Raw genomic sequence first — 24,279 nt, 5'->3', positions numbered from 1 at the left:
CATCCATAAAACTGAACCATCACCACCCAAGGTCTAACATGAAACCGACACTCACAAGGGCAGCGACAAAGGACGACTCCCAAGGGTACTCAAAACAGGACAAAACGACAACACACTAGCGAACGTAGGGACAAGTGTCATCACACAACCTGGTATGGATACCATGGCAAGTCTTCATAGGTCCCGGCCCATACACTAGTAACCCTGGCAACCTAATCCGAACTTCCGGCCCATCCAAGCCTCGTGTGGACCCACACATTCTCTCATGAAGACAAGGAAGATGGTTTGCCATTTCAGGCCTTCTCACAGCATGCCGAATCTATGATAGCATTCGTCCCATGTGTGAGGCACATTATCTTATTTATAAATTACATTCTAATCTATTTAGGTTATCACTTATTAGACTCACTTTCGACGGGTTACCCAGCAGCCACTTTGGGCGCGGCCCCCAATCGAAAGCCACTTTCCCATACGACACTAGACTAACTCAGACGAACTCAAACCACGGAATACACATGGTCAGACGAACGGAGTTCAAGAAGAGTGAAACAATCATCAGGTCAAACACGACTCAAAGATGAACACTTATTGACGGTACTCTAACTAGAGACTTGACAACTAAGGTCAACCATGAATCATCATTCGACTCACACAAAGAGGGTATAACCAACTAAGTCAACATCACAATCCAAAGTCAACTCAAAATTCGAGGGCTGATACAGGAACACCAAATCATCCATACGAAAGGGTCCTATTTAAACAAAGCAAAACATGCCATTTCATAATTAAAGCGAATACAGTAATTAAACTCGCAAGGCAATAATCAGAAAAGACAATATTCCTTAAATTGATTTAATCATTACAGACGATCAAGTTTTCTACAAGATCTAAAAACAGGTTACAGTTATCTACCTCATCAAGGCATAATTTGTTCTTGGTTTTCTAACTCCTAAGGTTCAAGCATCGAACAGGCAATTTAAGCCATGAAGAGTTTTAACCAATTCATATTATTAAAATTCAGACAACCGTTTAAACGATTAAAATAAGATATTTAATCTCCATCCCAAAACGTCATAAACATACTGGACTAAAAATCAATCTCTACAGATTCATAATTTCACTTCCAGATGCATTATGCGAATAACGGAAATAAAAATGTAGAAGGAGAAACTAAAGAAGCTAATCATTCCCAAAGGCACATCGTTCAATTCAAACACCCACGATAAAGGTTTCACCACTTTTCAATTACTCAAATGATAAGAATAAAAACACAATATTCAATTGCGAAATAACAGTTGTAAAACTTAATTAGAAAGAGGGCATACGTCACAAAATGACGTTAAGTAACAATTAGCTTAAAACTCCCTTATAAGGTTAATCAATATCCAATCCACTCTTATCAGGTTAATGCTACCTCATTCATAATTAAAAATTTAAATAACGCTAATCATTAAATAACTTTCACTAAAATGATATAAAGTATCATAAGTTTTCCTTTTTTTTTTTTGAATGTTAGAAGAAAATACATTCTAAAGAAAATCATTTTATAACTAATTTAAAACATAACAAAAAAATGCATTTAAAATATCGTTGAAACAAACTACATTTTTTTTTTGAAACTACATTTTAAAAATGAAAAAGAATGCCTTTAACCCTAACGGCGAGGGCGGGCTATGCCCTAACCCTAGCCGCAGGGCATTGCCCAGGCGGCGGCGCCGCTGCGGTGCCCGCAGGCCCGCGGCGCCCTGCGGCCACCGCAGTGAGCCGCGGCCGAAGGCCTTAACTCCTGCGAATGGTGGGGGGAGGAACCAGGGGGACGAGCTGGGAATGAAGGGGGGTGCGAGCGGTGGAGAGGGGAGGGAGCGGGTGGAGCTCCGCTCCCCGCCTCCCATCCCCAAACACAGTCCGAGCACATAACAAAAAAACAATGACGCCCAGGTTCGAACGCCAACATTCGAAGCTTGCTTCGAACACACAGTTTGAAATTTTAATATTAATTTGCTAATTGAAAACACACAGTTCGACTAAAATGAACGCCCAGCTCGGCATAATAAATAAATATTTTCCATAGTAAACACAGTTCGAAAAAGATATATATTTTCCCTTATTTTTAAAAACCACACAGTCTGATAATATCACAAACGCCCAGCACGAAATTGAAAAGAAATTTCAATTTTAAAAATAAATACGATTTAATACAAAATCCGTTTCCAATGAAATCAGTTTTGGCATCAAGATTCTTGATGGAATTCATCCATTCCTAACACAATCAGGGGTTTTCAACACCATACAGCAATGAGGAATAAGAACGTTTCCAGCCAAATTCAAATGGTCAATCAATTGGTTTTCCAATAACAAATTCGGAATCCTACCTGAATACGCAATCCTGGAATGCCTGAGGGAGAGCCCACCTGCCAGATCCCGCATCATTCCTTCTCCAAACCCCCAATTTCATTCCAAAATCTTTTTCCACCAAAAATTTTCTCCAAAATGTCCATCCTCTCCAATTTCCCCAAATTGGGTTATATGGAAGAGTTGACTCCAAATTTCTATTTTTGGAATAAAATCTTTTATTTTAAAAAAAAATACTCAAAATTTAATTCATAAAATTAATCCTTTTCAACAATTTAGCTTGCTCTTTAATTCCAAAAATCGATTTCTTCAATCAATTAAATTTAACCTTTCGAAATTCAGAAGCCACAGAATACAATTAATCCATTGCGATAAAATACAAAGCTTTCCTTTTTCAACAACATATATATAAATGCGTTAAATATTCAAAACAGCCATTAAATCGAATTCACTCCCAATTAAAATAAGCAATACAATATCAACGAAAAACCTAACGAAAACCAGATTAATTTAATCCATTAATCATCAATGCACAAATGCATTTATTTAATAAAGAAAATTACTAAGGACTAATTAATCAAATTAACCAATCACACCATGCATGCAAACCGAGAAGGTCAACCAAACAGACGACTCGCAAACCCAAGCAAGAAGGGATTACCGACGACGACTGGCGATGCTCACTGGAGCACAACTAAGGCCGACTAAGGTCTTACGACCACCTAATCCGACTCTAGGGATTAAAAAGGTATGCTCAAACCTGTAAAACCAGGTGACGACGAACCTCGCACTCATGCGACTTCGTACCTGAAATCTCCTGGAGCCAACGATCATACATGCATACATATATAATGACCTAATGAATGCGTTAGCTCGATGATTACCACGAAATAAGAACACTAACAACTAGCATACAACTAGTGAGAAACCACATCAATAGCTATGCGTTAATTCAAACATCTGACTATAACATAATACTACGATAAACTAATCAAGATTAAACCAGGGTTAGAAGTAGACTAGGGTAGGGGTACTACAAGTAGTCGGTTATAGAAGAAAGTAGTTACAGAGCCCAGTATACACCGAGCTGTCTACCGAGTAACACTGTATGTCTACTGAGCAACAATAATGATACACCGAGTTGATATACACTGAGTGAAATGTGTTACCAGATTCATTGAACCTAGACACACATGTGGAAACGTGTTACAAGATCGAGGAACAAAGAACCGTTATCACATTGGAAATTGCACTTAAGGATTGTGTATGATTTTGAGGTCATCTATCCAATGAAATATTTTGTATGTTTATTCATTCGATAAATCATGTTTGTAAGATCGAAGCAATGAACTAGATCACCGACATAAGAGATCTATTTATACAGGATAAATTGGGATTAGATAACAGATAAAAAAAGAGATATAGAGGTCTATGAAGACAGCACTTAGTGTTATGACTATTACAAAGACATAGAGGTCATCGAGAAGGATTTCAGACAATAGTCAAAGAACAAAGTAAACAGAAGGGTTTACCGAGTTACTTTATGGGTTGCCGAGGTATGCTATAAGCAAGGTAATCTCATTTTGAGCACATAGAATCTGCTATAACATTTTAGATGTAAAGTTGCAGATATTTGTAAAGATTTTATTGTAATATTTTGAAGTTGTAAGAGAAACCTTTAATAGGGTAAAAGACTCTAACAAAGTCTATAAATTGTAAAGCCTTTAACCAGGTGCAACATTTAGAATAAGTGTTGGAAAATCCTTTAGCAAGGTAGATCTAAAGATCTTGATACTCCTAACAGGGTAAGCTATCAGAAATAGCTAAACATGTAGCTCTAACCGAGCACTTTTTATTATTGCAGTAGTGAAGTTGTGGGTGCCATCCACACCACAGTTTTTCTCTCTAATCAAGAGTTTCTACATTACCAAAATATATGAGTTATGGAGTGAATCGTGTATGATTGTTATCTATTTATTTTATCTTTATGTTATGTTGCAGTAGTTTTTGGTTTATGCATAACAGTAAAGATATTGTTGATAAAAGGATTTGAAGTATTGATTCACCCCTCCCCTCTCAGTACATTAGCTTTCCATATTGGGCCTAACAACACACCCTTGCTAGCGTTCACAGCAACAGAGGTGCCAACACCAGCGTTCAAAGAAATCGGGCCAGCATCCAAACCCTCAACAGAGGGAATAGAGGGCCTGGAAGAACCCCAGGAAGCACAACCCCATGCGGAGTAGAAACCCCAGCACTAATAATTTAAACTATTGTAAGTGGGGTTCAAAATAATATAAAAGGTAAGATGTATTGGAGGTTGGAGGAACTAGAGTACAATATAGCTCTATTGGAGGTTGGAGGAAATAGAGGTTGGAGGACATATCATTCTGAGCTAACTTCTCGCTTAGGGTTGATTCACTATGTTAATGTAATTTGCCATTTCCTTAAGAGCACATCCTTTTCTATTTGTGTCCTTGAAGAAAGGAGGGGGCTTGGCTTGATGTGTGTCTCTTCAAGAAGCAAGAGGAGTCTAGATTTCTTGTGGGTCCAGTTGGTGTATTCATGTTTATTTGGTGATTTGTACAATAAGAGGGGGATTATTTCCACATCAATGGAAGAGGCATTAGATGCACTCGAAGGAGATGTGGACTTTCAAAGAAAAGGTGTCTCATGTGCAACACTAGAGGCACTAGACACGCTTGAAGAGATGTGGACTTTCAAAGGAAAAGTGTCTCTTGTGCAAGGAGGTTGGGAACACTTAATGTTCTCTCATGTTGTGCAAATGTTTGTAGGTTCTTGTAAAGGGGGAGAATTTGATTTGGCAATTTGCAACATAGAAGGGAGAAATTACCAAATCAATTTTCACTTATGACCTTCGCATTCAAAAGAGGGTTAGAATCCACTAGATTCATTCACAAATCAGATAAGGACCGGATACTAAGTAGATTGGATTGATTTGGGTTTCCTCTTTTGTAAGTTGAAATGTTAAAATAGGTAAAGTGCTGAAAAGTGAAGGAAAATGTCCAGAAAATGTGAGCTACAGATGTGGGATTGAACTGGCACCTGGAATTGAGCAGAATAAGCCAAATTGGATCTTATCCTCAAAAAAGTTCCTAAAAATCCGAGACCATGATGCAGCACCACGGTCCTCCAAAAATTTCATGCACTGAAAATGGTTGATTCATCTCTGTGAATGAAGCTTATTCTGAAGAGTACAGCTCCATAGATGTTTCGCGAACACAAAAAGAAGGTGAAAAAGGTTGGGAATAGGGGTTTGCCTAAGTCAAACCCCAGTTTGGAATCAAACTTGAATGAAATATTGCAAATACTAGAAATAAATGATGGAAAGTATACCTCAGATCTACAATGACTGATAATGATGCTTTTCTTCTTGAATATAATCACATATGTTGTATGAAATGGCATGAACATGAAAAAACCCTAACACACACACATGCTTGCAAATGAATGATATAATTTTTCTCCATAATGGATAGATGAAGAATATGCAACCTTGAAGACCTCTATAAATGCTTGATGATGAATACTTCAATGCTTGAATGCTTCATTGCTTGAATTTAGTGCTCCCAATTTTGCCATATATCCAAAATGAGAGGGGAAGACCTCCTTATATACTTCCCCGTCATCAATTATGCTAATTTTCTAACATACATCGACACCGAGGAATGTTTCTTGTTCATTTTTAAGATAGGGCAGAGGGCTTGAATTGGACCCCAAATAGGGAGGACCATGGCATGGCGGAGTACCAAGGCACTATGCCCTGGTCCTACCCTATATTTGGGCTAGGGTTAAGGTGAAATGCAAGGTATAATGTGATAATGTGACATTTTTTACATGGTACAAGCATAAATGAATCTCGATTAAGCATGAAGATATGAACACTAAGGTGAAGGCCCCAAATGTGGTCAAAATTGCAAAGGGTGCAATTTTAGGATGCTACATTTAGCCCCTACTTTAGTGGGAGTATGAGCTTATGAAAATATTCATGATAAAGTAGAAGAAAGAGAGATGAAGAGGATGAGGAATGTGGGGGTTAATCACAAGGAGTACAAGATATCACTAATTTCGAGCAACCAAGCCCCTAATCTTAGGATCTTAACTCACTCAAACATATGCAAAGACGCACAAAAACAAGACAAAAATAAGACAAAAATAAAAGGAAAACAAAGGCAAAAGGACAAATAAAGGCAAAAGACACAAAAAGACACACAAAAAAAGCTAAAGACCAAAACAAGACCTCAAGTCAACTAGGCGAAGAGACCTCAATATAAAAAATGTCTCAACAACTAATATCATTCTTAAACAATTCCATCTCACGAACATAAGTGATCACATAAAAGATCAAATCAAGCATCATCCATGAACTATCAATAGAAAAGCTACAATTTCATGAGAAGAAGGAGAGAGGGCATAAATACACACTAGATGTGTTTATCCAGGTGATCCATGAGAATAATTATGAGAGAGGATAACATAGACACATCGCCCCTAGATGTTTGCATCTAGGTGATCTATGTTTAGGAGGAGCGAAGGAATAGTCTAGCCATATTCTGCTAGTTCCACTCATCCTCATGCGTGTGTGTAAGTGATGTCTAGTTTTGAGTGTGCTTCAACCTGTTTAAGACATGTAATTTAAATTTAAATTCCAAGGGGCATTATGTGTGCTAATCCTAAGGGGCGAATGTGCAACTTTGGGACATCTCGTTTAAGAGTTTTGCTCTAGTTTCGAGAATGTGTAACCCCGATTGAAATGGATACGTGCCTAGTTTTGAGGACATCCCCTATAAGATTTTTTCTCTAGTTTTAGTGACGTGTTTCCCTATCTAAGACATGCATATATCAAATGTTGTATCTAGTTTTGGGCATGAAGCATCTCGTGTAAGAGTTTTGCTCTAGTTTTGAGACTAAACACCCCATTTAAGACATGCAAGAATGCTATGCAAAGATTTGGTATAATATGGTATAAAGGGAGCGATATGGGTGCCTCCCCTTAAGATGTCAACATAGCCCTATGTCGATGTCTTAAGGAAGCTAGAAACAAGGATACCAACCTTCAACACCAAGGAGATATCCTTTATGCAACAATGTCATAAATCCAAGATAAAGAGGGAATACTCTTGTAAGAAAGGATAAGATAGTTGAAAAAGAGAATATCTTGCAACAAGTGTAAAGGAGATCCTTGGAGGAGAAGAGACATTTTCTCAAAGTACTTCTACCTCCAAGAGGAGTTTCTTGAAAAATATAACATCTTCTACCAAAATAAGGGAAGGAGAACAATAATGCATATCTTCCCCCTATTGCTAGGTGAAAGAGATTATTGATGAAGGATGACATTCTTTTAAACCAATGTGATGGGGTATGTGTATGATAAGTATACATTGCTAGGTGAAGAAGAGGTTGTATCTAAGGACATGCACCTCTTGTATAAGAGAGAATCCTTGAGAAAACAACAACTTCACACAATGAATGACATCAAATCATAAGAAAACACCACTCAACAAAGGAAAAGTAGATCCTTAGAAAGGAGAGAGAGAGAGAGAGAGAGAGAGAGAGAGAGAGAAGAAGAAGAAATCATTTCCCCCCAAGTTTAAGGACAATGAGAAGAATTACACAACTTCTAAGGAGAGATAAAACATAAGAAAATTCACAATGTACTCACATGAATGAATATCTGATGCAAGAAATGACATTAATATATGTAAGATATGACTCTAAAGAAGAGGTAATCTTCAAAGAGAGAGAGAAAGAAAGAGAGATCACAGATTCCCATAAGGAGGGATTATTCATAAGAGACGTGTCTTTTCAAACAAAGAATAATTCCTAACAAGGGACATAGAAACAAAAGCTATCCTTTCCCCCTAAGCAAGAAGACAAGGATAGATTAGGGGGAAGAATCATGACTTTCCTTAGGAGAGATTATTCATAAGAAATGTGTCATTTAAAAAAAAGAATAATTCCTAACAAGGGGCACAAATATACTCACATGAAGAATAATTCAATGCAAGAATGGACATCAAGTTATGAACGATGCAATCCATAAAGGACATGGTAAAACTTTGAAGATAAGAGATAGAATAGAGATAAAAGAGGATCATGTTGCTACCCTGAGATATTTGAAATTGAAAAAGAACCACCTTTAATTACAAAGAGCCCCAATTAAGTTAACTACTTGTGTCATAGGGTGAGGAGAAACATGGGGTGAGATAAGACCTAGGGCATTACCTTTTCACCAAGAAAGAGAGCAAGATCTATTGAAAGACTTATACGAGCACGATCATATTGTTCTTGAACAAATTCCTTAAATGCTCTACACTTTCCAAGAGAATGAGAACCACCATGATGAAAAAGATAATATCCAACTCCTTCTTTATGCTTAGTGTTAAACTTCACAAAAGGAAAAACAACATTCTTGTCATACTTCAATTTCCAAAAGATTCTAGTGGCCAATTTTTCTTGATCATCAATAGTTGTAGGCTTATCCTTTTGAGATTGAAGAAAAGAGTTATTATTAGAAGAAGAAGGATTTTCATCAATAATTTTAACTTTGCCACTATCAATAAGTTATTTTATTGAATTTTTAAAATCGGCATATCATCGATATGGTGATCATGAGTTTGATGAATTGAACAAAAAGGAGTTTTTGAAGAAGAAGCACTTTTACGGGAATGAATGGCTTGTTGTCTTGCAAGATGAAAATTTGAAGTCTTGAATCCTAAGGAGGCTATCCATAGGATATTTGTTATTGTTTCCTAGGCCTTCAAATTTTCCAAGTCCTTGTCCTCTAAAACCTTGTTTTGATATTATGCTAAAGTCACTCCTATAAGAATTTGTCAATTGAGAAGACCGGGAAATATTAAAATAAATTTCTTTGAAATTTTGTGTAAGGATGTTTGGAAGGAATGAAAGGATTAGTAGATGAAGAAGGAATATCTTGTGGAGGAGGATTTTCCTTTCTTTCATCATGCATATCCTCTTTGGTAGATTAGGAAGGAAGATCCTTATCATCTAAGGCCTCATCTTTGCTTAATGTTACGTGAGGAGAGAGATCATGAATGAAATGCATATCATCTTTTATACAAATGTTTTGATGTTTAAAATAGGCTCTAGGAGAATAAGAATGATCTAGAGAGATGGAAAAACCAATATTTTAATTTTGCCCCCCTTCCACAAGGGTATGTGTATGAGAAGAAGATGGGGCCATGTTTCTCTTCAATGCTTTCTCTCCATTAGAGAGATCATTGATATGAGTACTAGCTCTTTCTTCATTCACATTTGATACCCTAGGAGAGGTACAAGTATTAAGTTTTCCATTAATATCTCTAGGATTGGGATCTACAAAATATTTAAGGTGTTGTACGTATGAAATACATTTTCCCAAAAAATTCACCATAACACAGTGTACATTATTTAAATGCAAGCTTTGAGATCTAATTGATGAAAAGGAAGCAACTTGGAAACTCTAAAAATGCAATATGTCCAAGTTCCATGAATGAAAAGAAGTAACATGAAGTGAAAGAAGCTATTATCCAACACATGATTATAATAAATATATGTAAGAAGCAATGTAATCATATGTGAAATAGAAAATAAATCAAATCCATTAATTGTCATGATGAATATTTAAATTTAGGTTGTAGCAAATTAATGAAAATAAATTAGGATTTTATAAATTTAAAACGTTTTAATTTATGATTTTTTTTTTTTTTTGACAAAAGTGGACAGGCCACTAAACTTATATTTTATTAATTATGAGATTTGAAAATACACACGGGTTCAAAGGGCATACTGGTAGGAAATAATCCGCAAGAAAACCTCCGATTATGGCCCAAAAAAGAGAAAAAACTAAAATTTAAAACCCCATATACCCAATTACATATCTGATTTTGATCACCCTCCCATTACATAGCTTATCAGGATATACCTATCATTATCCAAAAAAACCCCATAATCCGATTACATACTTGATATTATCACCCTCCCATTACATGACTTTTCGAAGATGTGTATCATTATCCATAAGACCCAAAAAAATTTGAGGAGTAGACTGTGGAGGAGGAACACAGCCACAAGACTTCCATATTTGACAAAATTATGTATCAACTGATTAGAACCATAATGTCCAACAAGTGCATAGGAGACCACCCACTATTTCTCACAAAAAATAGTTCTGCTTGCCAAAATGAGGAAGGAGCCAAATGGAAGCATTTCCCTGCTCAGAAAACCTGCGGGCAAAAAACCATCTGCACTCAAACATAAAAGCCCAAGAACATGATATCAAGGAATTGGGAGCCATGAGCTAGGCCCTTCTAGTGGTGGAGAGGAAGGAGGCACCATCTATATAGGAGGAACCCAGACTGGCAAAGCATGAACATTAGGCATTGATTCTAAAATAAAATGAATTCCTGCAAAAACATTAACCGCTACAGCTAGACAATCTGGTGATACATAGTCTAAAAGTGTTGCCAAGTCAAATAATGTATCATCATATAAGTTAGATATCAAACCATTCCTTAAAATTGAAAGGAGTTCCCCATGCCAACCGGAGGATAATAACTGAGAATGAGAAATAAAACCAGTATATTCAAAATCCCCAAAGTCAAAATGGTAATTAGATAGAGCATTGTCCAAATCAACCGTAGAGTAGAAATGGGAGTTGAAATATGTATCGAAGATTGCCCTAACCATAGAAAAATCCAGAAGCACATCCATACATACAGTGAGAAACTAAGATGCGATATCAGCAAGGAAACAACCTGAGTTATCCACAAGCCATCACTTTCCCAAAACTTTGCGAAAAGCCAGAGAAAAATCCACCGAATGAATTTGAAACAAATGCCCAAGCTTTTCATCGTCCAAGACAAAAGAGTCTTGAAAATCATAGTGTTTGCGAGGAATTAGAATGCGGTAACCCATGGATTCCATGAAAAAAGCAAATGCAAAGCCAAGAGAGCGGAGGAGAATTAAAGAACACAATGTCATCATAAGATAATAAAACAACCACTAGACGACGACACACTAAACAAAAAATGATGACATTATCCATGCCGCCACCCTAAACAAAAATGATGACACTTCAAAAAACTTGGTACAAAGAATGCAAGGAAGAAACAAATGCCGCCACCTTAATAAAAAATGATGACAATGTCCATGCGAAGCACAGTGCTAGCCAAGCCAATTAATAACTAAAGATATCCACATGAACAAGATTACTCAAGAGATCTCAAAAATTTGCCACGTAATGGACATGAAGAACACAGAACTGTGCAATCAACAACGGAGAAACAATAATGAACTTATGAGGAAAGATTACACTCATATAAGAAGCCTCCCCCATACCCCAAAAACCCGCAAACAAACCTCTCAATAAAGATGACCTGTACAACAAAAAATATAAGTGCATTCCTAAAATTAATCTTCCAGCCACTGTACATAAACAAGCTTTTTGCCAATAAGTAAAAATAGAAAACTCTTAAAGTGGCACCAAAGAATAAAGAAAGATAAAAAATAATTACTGTGCCCCATAAGTCCAACCGGATCGAGGAAACAAAGGCTTCGATCCTTGATTAGGATTACACACAAGCATGTAGAAATAAAGAAGTAATGTCCCAAAGCAAAATACCACCACTATAAACTTTAGGTCTGAATGTGAACAATATGAAAGGCACAAGGGCGTACTTCTGAAATAACAACCTTTACAAATACTAGAACAAGCATCCATAATCTACCAAAATAAACTCCATCCTTCTGCTCAATCCAGATATACTGCCAAACCATATGTAACTCATAATAATCTGAAGAAACCTCTCCAATCCTCAAGGAATACACACATTAACATCTAAACCAAGAACAAAGATGTATAAGTACTCCAAATGTAGAAAGAAATAAAAAACTCCTATCAGCACATAAAGAACAGATACAAGCTATAACGAGGAGAGGATAATATGTATACCTCAGTAAGAAATGAAGATAATGAGTAAGAATTTATTTTAAAATGTATTGCCACCTGAAAATCCCCATTCCTCAAGAAGTACATACACTACCATCTAACCCAATACAGGAGTGTAAAAATACACCATATGCAAATAGAAGTAAAAACCTCCTATCACCACATGACGCACCGATACAAACTAGTCTGAGAAGAGGATAATATATATACTTCAATAAGATATGGAGGTAAAAACTCAAACTAGATGAACTTAATCTTTGTGAAGAGGCATAAACCAGGGGAGGAAATCTTGAGGAATGTCACCAATTTCTACAATCTTATGAAAAGCAGCCGAGTCAATAGCCAAATTAGCCAAGAAATCTGCCAGTTTATTTAACTCTCGAAAACAATGAGATAATATATAGGTATCAAAAAAAGATAATTTCTCCAAGATGTGATCAATTAAATACTTCAAATGCCAACAATTAATTTTATAGTTCAAAACACTTTGGATAACAACCATTGAATCCCCCTGAATGGAAAGGTGTTTGATCCCAAGGGAAATAGCCATGTCAATCCCAAGCGACAGAGCTTGACATTCAGCAAAATTGTTTGAATGAAAACCAAGGGCATGGCATTGAGCAGTTATTAAAACTGCATTATGATCCAGAATGGCCATACCAGCCCCCGTCGTGCCCAGGTTCCCCCTGGAAGCACCATCAAAATGGAGTTTAAAATGACCCAGAGGAGGAGGAACCCAGGTGGCCATAATTCTCTTATTTTTAAAAGCCAGCTCCTTTGAAACTGACCCATGAGAGGGAATAATAGACAAGGATTTCCATGTCCTTGTGATCATGCCATCCCAATGGGAAAAGGATGTCAGATGATCTAAGTTCTTATGAATATATGACAAGGCCACCTCTGAGATAGAAGTCTCTATCTTGACTAAGATATCAAAGAGCGACATGGATGATTTTTTGAAGATCCTATTATTTCTCTCTTACCATATGTTCCAAACAATAATCGATGGAGCTATGATCCAAAGGGAGGCATAAAAAGAAGAGGAGAATAAAAGAGGCCAAGCTCTGAAGTGTGAGAGGAGGTCCCCGCTAGTAACAAAAGAGAGACCTAATTTCTCGAAGAACCAATTCCAACATCCTAGGGTAAAATCACAATGAAGGAAAAGATGAGATGACGATTCCAATTTTTGATTATAGAGAACACAAGGGAAAACAACAGATAAACCCATCCTATCTAGTCTCATCTTAGTAAGAACCCTATCTTGAACAGCAAGCCAAGCAAAAGCTCCAGCCTTCGGCAGACATGCTGGATGCCAAAATAATTTGTAAGGCCAAGAAGAGAGATCCTTGGCCGGCATAAGGGAATTATATCCATCTCTCACTAAGTATTTTCCAGAAGAGTTCTTAGTCCAAATCAGCTTATCATCGAGCTCAGACAAGATGATAATTCTATTGCTAAGAATAAAGTAAAATTCTGCTTTTAGACTAGGGCTAATATGAAGAAAATCAATCGACTTCCATTGAGTCATCACCATATGTCCATCATGAACTACAGTAAAATAGTCTGATACATAGGCCCCCCATTTATCCAAAAGTATAGATTTCAAGGGTGACCAATCCCTAATAGAATCTGATGCTCTGCAAAAAGGGAAGGTTAGTCAATGATAACCAAACACAAACAAGAAGAAAAGGCAAACTGTTAGTGTCAGAAATCACAAACAAAATACTTTCCTACACAAGCATATCAAAAGAGGTATCAAAAGCATGATAAAATATCTAACTAAGAAGCTAAATATGATGAGGCATCTCCAAATGCCCCCTAACATGCTCTTGGTTTCTTCTCCTTTGTTCCTCTCCTCTCCAAGTTCCAAAATAGTGTAGCTCTCAGCGGCTTTTTGCACTATGGATGCTTATGGAGGTTTGAGATTGAAGTATTGCTCTAAATGTAAATAAAGAAGCTAATACTAAGCTATTGATACTAAAATGATTTATTTTAACCAAAATGACAATATTATTAGATGATTATGCTAAAATACTCTCTCAAAATGCCTATAGCTTAAATGCATACAAGTTTTCAGGATTTGGATTATGAAGAAATGGGCTATATTTATAGGAAAAATGGAGCAATGGATGGTTGAGATTGAGAAATCTCAACAAGGATCAGGATTGAATGGTATTCAATCCATGTGAGGGCTTTCAACCCAATCCCAGGATGACAAGTGTCAATGTGAGATAGGTTGAGAGGAGAGGGAATAAGCATTAAATGCTTGATATGACTTGAAGGTTAACTTGGGGGTTAAGGTCAAGGTTAGGTTGAATGGATAAACTCTTTATTCAAAGAATAAAAGCTTTTATCCAATGGATAAACTCTTGTGCAAAGGCAAAAGGGATAACCATGGTCAAAGCAATAAATGCTTGAGGAGACACATGAGTGCAAGTTGAAATAACCATAAATGGTTATGTAAGAGCCATTAATGGTCATGTAAGAGCCATTAGTCGTTTTGGAAGACTTTGGAGGTTAAATTGTTGAACACATGCAACATTAAATGCTTTTCAAAGACTTTGGAGTCTTTGAGAAGTGACTTAAAGTTGCTTAGGAATGTGACAATAATTAGGGGATGGATTAGGCTAATTAGGAAGGGGTTAGAAGAATCTAGAAGGGGGTTTACGAATGCAAGTGGATTTGGTGGGTGAAGAAAATAGGATTTTTATTTAAAATAAATTAATTTATTTCAATAAATGTTTGCAAGTTGCATTTGTAGGAAAATGCAAGTGGGGGGGATAATGATTTAAATAAATGTTTTATTTAATTTATTTAAAAGAGGAAAAGGGTTAAATGAAATAAATAGGATTTATTCATTTAATTGATTGTGAGTTTAGTATAATGAATTAATTAGAATAAATTGAATAATTTATTTAATTAATAGGAGAATGTTTGAAGATGAATTAATTAAATGTTAATTTAATTAACTATTGGCTAGTGGATTTTTAATCAAATAAATAGAAAATATTCATTTAATTAAATTGGACAGATTTATGTGACTACAGAATCCATAGGACAATGACCATTCCAAGCATCATCCCAAAATCTAACTTTCAAACCATTATGCACAACCCAAGAAAGATGTGGCAGCAAGACTCTTCTACATTTTCCCATGAAATTCCAAATGGCCGACCCCTTAGATAGAGACTCGGCCCGAAAAATAGACTCCCTAGCTCCATTAGAAAGATACTTAGCGAACATGATTCTATCCCAAAGGGAGGCTGGGTTATCATACAATTTCCACACTAATTTAGCCCCTAGGGCCAAATTTTGATTTTCCAAGTTACGAATTCCAGACCCCCCAAGTTCTTTAGGAAGACAAACCTTATCCCAAGCTAACAGGGGGATCCTAGATTTACCATCCCTATTGTTGTTCCAAAGAAAACACCTCAGAGTATCCTTTAAACTGACAATAACATCCTTTGGAGCTTTGAGAATTGAAATTAAGTAAGTAGGCACTGCATTCAAGACTGACTTAATCAACACAATTTTCCCCACCATGGTGAGGCATTTGTGGTTTCATGCCAAAATTTTCTTAGACACCCCTGAAACTATTTTATCCCAAAAACTAACCTTAACCTTATTAGCAAAGAAAGGAACACCTAAATAAGTACAGGGAAGGTCCACAAGTTGGAAACCCCAAAACTTTTGGAGCTTATCCTCGAGCAGGGAGTGAGTATTTAAGAAGAAAATCTTAGATTTTTCGTTGTTGACCTTCTGACCCAAAAAAGCTACATAATTCCCAATCACTTGATCCATAGCTTGAGCCTCCTTCAAGGTTGGACAACCAAATAGGAGGGTGTCATTAGCAAAAAGACAATGGGAGATCCTTTGATCAAAATTCTAAATTTTGATGCCCTTCCATGAACCACTCTCATGTGTTGAGCCAATTGTCGACTCAGAGCTTCAGCTAGTAAGATAAATAAAAAAGGTGAGAGCGGGTCCCCTTGCCTTAAACCACTAGAAGAGTGGAAGAAACCACATGGGGACCCATTAATAAGAACCGAGAATCTTGCCGAGGAAATGCAAGCCATAATCCATTTTATCCAAGCCAGGGAGAAGCCCAACCTTGACAAGACAATTTTTAATGCATTCCATTCAACCCTATCATATGCTTTCATCATGTCTAACTTAAGAATCATTGCAGGGTATTTCTGGGTTGAGATCGAATGTAAGACCTCATGAGAAACTATAGCCCCTTCAGGAGTTTCCCTTTGAGGGACAAAACCTCCTTGCTCAAGGGATATAATTCTTGGTAACAACTTAGCCAACCTCATTGCAATTACTTTAGAAAATATCTTATAAACGGTGTTACATAAAGCTATAGGACAAAAATATGTGAAGGTTTTACGGTCATCTTTTTTAGGTGAAATGACAATTAAGGTAGTGTTCATTTCTTTAAGGATAGACCTATTTCTCCTAGCTTCTTCTAAAGCCAAAAGGACATCCTAACCGACAAACTCCCAATATTTTTGAAAAAACAAAGGAGTAAATCCATCAGGCCCGGGAGCCTTATCCGGATTCATAGAAAAAATAGCCCCCCGTACCTCTTCTATAGAGAAAGGAGACATTAACATTTTATTATCCTCAGGAGAGACAAAAGAGGGAATAAGAGATGAGATATTGTTAGAAACATCAATATTCTCAGAAGAAATAAGATTCTTAAAAAACTTAACCACTTCCTTAGATATATCCCCATCGTCAGAAAAGATATTTTCTTAGACACCCCTGAAACTATTTTATCCCAAAAACTAACCTTAACCTTATTAGCAAAGAAAGGAACACCTAAATAAGTACAAGGAAGGTCCCCAAGTTGGAAACCCCAAAACTTTTGGAGCTTATCCTCGAGCAGGGAGTGAGTATTTAAGAAAAAAATCTTAGATTTTTCGTTGTTGACCTTCTGACCCAAAAAAGCTACATAATTCCTAATCACTTGATCCATAGACCGAGCCTCCTTCAAGGTTGGACAACCAAATAGGAGGGTGTCATCAGCAAAAAGACAATGGGAGATCCATTGATCAAAATTCTGAATTTTGATGCCCTTCCATGAACCACTCTCACGTGCTAAGCCAATTGCCCGACTCAGAGCTTCAGCTAGTAAGATAAATAAAAAAGGTGAGAGTGGGTCCCCTTGCCTTAAACCCCTAGAAGAGTGGAAGAAACCACACGAGGACCCATTAATAAGAACTGAGAATCTTGCCAAGGAAATGCAAGCCATAATCCATTTTATCCAAGCCAGAGAGAAGCCCAACCTTGACAGGACAATTTTTAATGCATTCCATTCAACCCTATCATATGCTTTCATCATGTCTAACTTAAGAATCATTGCAGGGTATTTCTGGGCTAAGATTGAATGTAAGACCTCATGAGCAACTATAGCCCCTTCAGAAGTTTCCCTTTGAGGGACAAAACCTCCTTGCTCAAGGGATATAATTCTTGGTAACAACTTAGCCAACCTCATTGCAATTGCTTTAGAAAATATCTTATAAACGGTGTTACATAAAGCTATAGGACAAAAATATGTGAAGGTTTTAGGGTCATCTTTTTTAGGTAAAATGACAATTAAGGTAGTGTTCATTTCTTTAAGGATAGACCTATTTCTCCTAGCTTCTTTTAAAGCCAAAAGGACATCCTGACTGACAAACTCCCAATATTTTTGAAAAAACAAAGGAGTAAATCCATCAGGCCCGGGATCCTTATCCGGATTCATAGCAAAAATAGCCCCCCGTACCTCTTCTATAGAGAAAGGAGACATTAACATTTTATTATCCTCAGGAGAGACAAGAGAGGGAATAAGAGACGAGATATTGTTAGAAACATCAATATTCTCAGAAGAAATAAGATTCTTAAAAAACTTAACCACTTCCTTACATATATCCCCATCCTCAGAAAAGATATTCCCTTGGCAGTCCTAAATACAAGAAATCCTATTCCTGGCCCTTTTCATTTTAGTGCTAGCATGGAAAATTTTTGTATTCTTATCACCATCAGCTAGCCATAACTCCCGAGATTTTTGTCTCCAATAAACCTCCTCTCTAGCCAATATTTCTTCTAATTCACTCCTAAGAGACCTGAGTTCATCCAACACCTTAGAGCCCAAACCATGCTGCAAGACATGCCTATTGAGGACCTCTAACATATCTAACACCCTTTGTTTTTTTGCAAAAACATTCTTAAAATGAAGGAAGTTCCAACCCCTAATTTTTTTTTTAAGAAAGTAATCTTCTTAACCAATTGGAACATTCTAGAACCCCTACAGAAAGGAGCCTCTCCCCACCATTGTCTCAGGAGAGGAAGAAAAGAGGTATCCCTAAACCACATTGGCTCAAACTTAAAAGGGAGCTTGTGGCCAGGTCTATCCCATACAATAGTCAGAGAGACCGAGAAATGATCCAACCCAGCTAGGGGAAGAATGGAAGAGAAAAACTCAATGTCTGAATCAAACCAATTGGATGAGAGTAAAAATCTATCTAATCGTTCTGCAATCTGAGAAAAAAATTTCCTCATATTTGTCCATGTGAATAGACCATTATTGGGCTTGCAATCAAAAAGAGCCATGTCAACAATGAATGCATTAAAATCATCCATGGATTTCTTGTTTGGGTAAATCCCCCTTGATTTTTCACTAAAATTCAAGACTGCATTAAAATCTCCGCCAAAAATGACAAAAGAGTTCTTAAGGGGGGATGACACCCTAATGAGTTTTTGCCATAGCCTATATTTAGCCAAAATACCTGAGGGGGCATAAATGTTAAACACCCATACTTTAAAACTAGAGGCTCTGAATGAGACTAATGACAACATCCAGTTAGGCTCAGATGCAACCAATTTTACATCAACTACAAAATCATTCCATAACAGAGCCAAACCTCCTAAAGCCCCAGTAGCTGGGCAAGATAAAAACTTTGACTTTTTCCAAGAAGAAAATACAAATTTTGAGTTTTCCAACGAAAGTTTAGTCTCCTGAAGTAAACCTAGATCCCACTTAACCAAATCTAACTCAGACTTGATCAAGCGTCTCTTGCTAGGGGCATTTAAGCCCCTAACATTCCATGATATAATGTTCATTGGATTCGAGGGGAGTTCGACTCTCCCCTCTTTTCACTATTGGGAGAAGAACATTTCTCCCCAAAGCTTTTGTGTAAGCTTCTCTTGACCAAAGCGGACCTAGTAACCGAAGGACTAATAACACACTTTTTTTTTGACTTGAAGGACCCACTACCTTTTCCATTCCCAATGGTCAAGAAGGCCGCCTTCTTGAACCCATGGGAGGATGACAAAACTTGTTGAACACCTGCATCAATTTCCAACTGAGCTTTATGACTCTTTGGAGGTCTACCCCTTCCTGGGGACACTATAGTGTTAGGGAAATTCAGCTGAACCTGAGCAATAGAAGATTTAATGGGCATGTTCACTAGAGATGATCGATGTGATAGGGTCACTTCCTGAAGAATCACTCTTTTTGATTCATCCTGAGAGGTGTTAATAGGGGCCTAAGAAGGATTTAAGGAAGGAGAAACAGACAAACTCTTATGAATTAAATCCAGATCATTCCCAATAGAGCACGCTACCTTTTCCGAGACCTCATCTTCCACAAAGTCCATATTGGATTTAAGCAACTGATCAACTAGTTGAGCCGTGTGATCATCTGGAACAATATGTAGAGACTCAGGCTTAGTACTTACTCGAAGAGGGTCATTATGTAAAATTGATGAGCTTCACAAATTTGATTTTTTTCTTTTGAGATTTAAATTTTGAAAAATTTTGAAATGAGAATTTGAAATTTGAATTTGAAAATTCAAATTTGAAATTTGGAATTTGCAAAATAATTGAATAATAAAATTTTTTAGAAATAAGATTATTCAATTAAATAAGAAAATTGATTTGTGATGTTTTTTTTTGTTTGTTTTTTTTGAAAAATTATGCAACCTCCTAGGAAATTTAAATTTAGAATTAGGGCTTTGAAAATAACCTCTTAATTTAAATTTAAAATTACCCACTAGAAGATTTGAATTTAAAATTAGGGCCTTGTAAAAAGAACCTCTTAATTTTAAAATTAAATTTTAAATTAGATCTAGGATTGAAATTTGAAAATTGAAAAATTGGGAAAATGCACAAGGTTAATTTAAAATTTAAAAACTAGGGTTTTTTTAACTAACCACTTAGTTTTAAAATTGAAATTTGATCCAAGATTGTAAATTTGAACTTGAAGCCACTCTAAAATGATAAATGCAAAATTTAAACAACCCACAAGCTCAATTTGTAAAAAAAAATTAAATTAGAGTTTTTTAAATTAACCACTTGACTTTAAAACTTGAATTTGAAATCTGAATTGCAAGTGAAAATTTCAAAATTTAAAATTTGGAAAAGTACTCAGATTTGAAACAATTAATCCAAATTATGCAATTCACAGGCTCAATTTTGAAATTAAAAAAATAGGGTTTTAGTGAAATTAACCTTTAAATTTTTAAAATTTGCAAGGAATGTTTACCATTTGGTGGAATTCATTATGTGTTGCATTGATGTTTTGTCATTGATGTCAACACTAGTTGTTTGGATGCTTTATCGACACCCTTCTAGTCCTGGTAGGTTGAGCAATTTCTGGTTAGTTTGGATCCGGCATGATCCGGTAGGCTCCGATATGATTTGGTTATGGAATTAACTTATTCATGATACTCATGATCATATTCAATCATTTGGTTTTGGTATGGTGATTGATGCTATCTTGTTTGCTTGGAAGTGTGGCTTCTGGTTCTGGCAAGGGTTTCATCGGTAGAGATTTTGATGAAGATCTTTGGTGATAATGCATAACTGGTGTTGGTACAGCTTCTAGTGGAGTTTCAGGATACTATTGGTTTTCATGTTTGAGACTTGGTGGATGAAGATCATTGCTTTAGCGTTTGGACTTATATTGGGTCTCGGTTGATCTAGGTTATGGACTGACTTAATACAACGTGTGGATTAGACCTCTCGATGTGTTTCCGAGATGTCTTATGTGTTGGATATTATTTGTTTGGTCTAAGGTCGACATGTTTTGTAATTATGTAATTGGTTTATTGTCTTGTGGTTGACCTGATTGTTTATGGTCGAGGGTTTGTATATATATATACAAACCCTCGACCATAAACAATCAGGTCAACCACAAGACAATAAACCAATTACATAATTACAAAACATGTATATACAAACCCTCGACCATAAACAATCAGGTCAACCACAAGACAATAAACCAATTACATAATTACAAAACATGTTGGTCTAAATATACAAACCCTCAACCATAAACAATCAGGTCAACCACAAGACAATAAACCAATTACATAATTACAAAACATGTCGGCCTTAGACCATATATATATTGCAAGATCTTATTGTAGATCATATAGTAGAGAAGTAGGTCAAGGAAATGAATATGTAATGTATAAATAATGTAATATCATTCAGGAAGAGGATTTGGTCGACCATTGGAGATCAAATTGGGTTTATGTAAGAGGATTTAGTCCTTCGGTATAGAGCTTAACTGGAACTATACTCAGGCATAGGAGATGCTATCTTTTTCAGTTCAAACACTTCTTTGAATTGTAGTCTAGATTTCTATGTAGTTAGTGAGACTCCTTTTGTGATGATTAGTGCGCTCTAGGCTATTGGCCTTCCTGCAAGTGCAAGCCACTCAATTGTAATTCACATGTACTTACTGCAGAAGTATTATCTGACTGTGGGTAGGCTTCCCACCGTGGTTTTTCCCTTTACCGGGTTTTCCATGTATAAATCTTGGTGTCATGTGGATGGTATTTATTATGTGATTACTGCTTATTCTTAACTAGTTTAATTACTATTCTAGTATTTGGTTTAAGCATTTTGGTATTAATGTTTTGGGTTCTGGTATTAAAGTTTTACTTGCTAAATGTTCTGGTAATTTGTGACAATTGATTCCCCCCCCCCTCTCAGTTGTCTTTCAATTATTTGAACTGTCTAACAATTCGTATCAGAGCTTTGGTCCTTTCTACAAAAAGCTTAACCACTTGAGGAAGATCTTATGGCGACTAACAGTTCAAGTTCATCCAGTTCATCTGGAACTATCTTTTGGAGAGATATATCTAGGCTTGATGGAATAAATTACACAGTATGGAAGATTCAGATGGAGACTCATCTAAGATGTCTTGGCAAGGAGATTTGGGAGATCACACAGAATGGTGTCACACCTCATAATTCGACATCTATCAATCCTCCTCTAGAAAACCTAGACAAGGAGCTTGAGAATGATTGTAGAGAGAGAGAAGCCCTCTTGTGTGCACTTTCTGATAAGAAAATAAAGGGATTAATTGACAAATCATCTGGAAAGGCTATATGGGATAAGTTGGAGACTCTTAATAAAGGTGACCCTATAGTGAAGATTGCAAAACTTTATGGTTACCGAGTGAGCTATGAAAACCTGAAGATGGAAGAAGATGAAAGGATTGCTGCATTCATGGAAAGGATAAATGAGATTGTTATGGGAATTCAATGTTATGGTGGAACTCTTAGTGAAGATGAAATTGTTTCTAAATTTTTGAGCGCCCTACCATCGGCTTACAAGATGAAGGCTACTATTATTAATAAGTTGAGAAAAATGGATAACACATATGTTAACAAAGATACCTTGGTTGGGAAATTATCTGCTTTTGAGATTGAAGAATTTGGACCTTCTAAAGCTGTGAAGACTAAACCTTCTTTTCATGCATCTACATTTGCAACCAATAAGCAAGATTAGAAAGCTTTATATGTAAAGGAATTGGAAGAGATGAAAAGAGAAGATGGTGAGTTTGAGCAACTTGAAGCACTGTTTTCTAGAAGAGTACCTAAAGGACCGGTAGGAAGTAAGTATGAAGGAAAAACACCTTTTAAATGTTTTGCATGTAATAAGATTGGTCATTTTTCATCTAGATGTCCTGAAAGGAATTCAAGATTTGAAGAAAGAGTTAGAAGATCTTTTAAGCTTGACCCTGGATATCAAAACAAGTATAGGTACAAGAAAAATAGAGACAAGTCATGCTACATAGTAGATGAGGAAGACATTATTGATTTTGATGATGAACCAACAGAAGACTCTGCTAGTGGTTTCAGCATTGGGAAGGAATGGGTGTTCCCGACTATCAAGGATGATGTTCCGGCACTGGAAGAGAATGTACCTGAAGAGAAGGCACTTGCTGCTAAAATTGAAGACAAGGATGAATGGGTAATTGACAGTGGTTGTTCACATCATATGACTGGAGATAAAGGGAAGTTTTTATCTTTGCAAGAATGTGATGGCAGTCTAGTTAGATTTGGAGATGACAAAGCATATATGATCAAATTAAAAGGAACTATATCATTCGATGGTAAGAACAATACTAGAAATGTTTATTATGTTGAAGGTATAAGGCATAATCTTTTGAGTATAGGACAATTGGTGGACAAGGGATTTCAATTACAGTTTAAGGATGGAAAATGCAAAATCATTAATAGATCTGGTTTGGAGATTGCAATCGGTACACAGACAAAAGGTAATATATTTCATTTGAACTCTGGTGAGAAGACATGTTTGATTACATAGATTGATGAGAGTTGGATATGGCATAAAAGGTTGTGTCATGTGAATTTTGATTTCATTGTGATGATTAGTTCAACTAAGGAAATTAGAGATATACCTAAGATTGTGAAGCCCTATAATCCAGTATGTAAAGAATGTCAAATGGGTAAATAGGTCAGAACCTCTTTTAGGAGTATACAAGATAAATCTAATGATGTTCTTGATCTTATTCATACTAATTTGTGTCGCCCTACTAGAGTTAAAAGTTTTCAAGGTGATAGATATTTCATGCTAATCATTGATGATTATTCTAGAATGATGTGGGTTACTTTTCTAAAGGAAAAATCTAAAGCATTTGAAAAGTTTA

Source organism: Cryptomeria japonica, chromosome 1, assembly GCF_030272615.1.
Source record: "Cryptomeria japonica chromosome 1, Sugi_1.0, whole genome shotgun sequence".
Classification (NCBI taxonomy): domain Eukaryota; kingdom Viridiplantae; phylum Streptophyta; class Pinopsida; order Cupressales; family Cupressaceae; genus Cryptomeria; species Cryptomeria japonica.
The sequence above is the reverse complement of the archived record's forward strand: the minus strand, read 5'-3'. Positions refer to the sequence as shown.